Source organism: Saprolegnia parasitica (assembly GCF_000151545.1).
Source record: "Saprolegnia parasitica CBS 223.65 unplaced genomic scaffold supercont2.27, whole genome shotgun sequence".
Lineage (NCBI taxonomy): Eukaryota > Oomycota > Saprolegniomycetes > Saprolegniales > Saprolegniaceae > Saprolegnia > Saprolegnia parasitica.
In genome coordinates, this window is record NW_012156421.1 from 258,765 (window position 1) to 259,371 (window position 607).

The following is a 607-nucleotide window of genomic DNA, read 5'->3' on the forward strand; positions in this document are numbered from 1 at the left end:
GCACGCAGTCGAGGCTCGAGGCGACGTTGCTTGGGCCCTCGGCGACGCGGCTCGAGAGCGCCTCGAGACCGTCGAGGAGCTCGACGAGCAAGTCTTTGTCCAAGCCCGCGTCCAGCGTCTTGGTGAGCAGCGCAAAGACGGGCTGCAGGAGCGCGTGCCAGTCGTTGACGATCGCAGCAGCGGCGACGCGAGCTTCCAGCGCCTCCAGCTTGAGTTCGAGCAGCTCGATCGCGAGCGTCGAGTGCATTGGCGCGACGGCGTCCAGCGCCAAAATGTAGTCGGCGAAGAGGCCGAGGGACGTGGCCGCGAGCGCGGGCTGCTCGTCGATCGACGTCTTGAGCGCCTCGAGCTGCAGCGTCGTGTTCTCGAGGTACTCGGCCGTCGCGCTGTCGGCCACAAGGTGCGCTTCATATGCCAGATCGACCATGTCCTGGACGAGCGCGATCGCATCGTCCGCGATCTCGTCGATCTCGTGGCCGCAGGCGGCGTCCTCTTCGATGTCCTCTTCCGTGTCGTCGTTGGTGTCCGACTCGTCGTCCGAGTCGTAGTTGCCCGTCATGTCACAGCGTCGATGTGGGCGACGGGATGTCCATGGGCGCCGACTTGT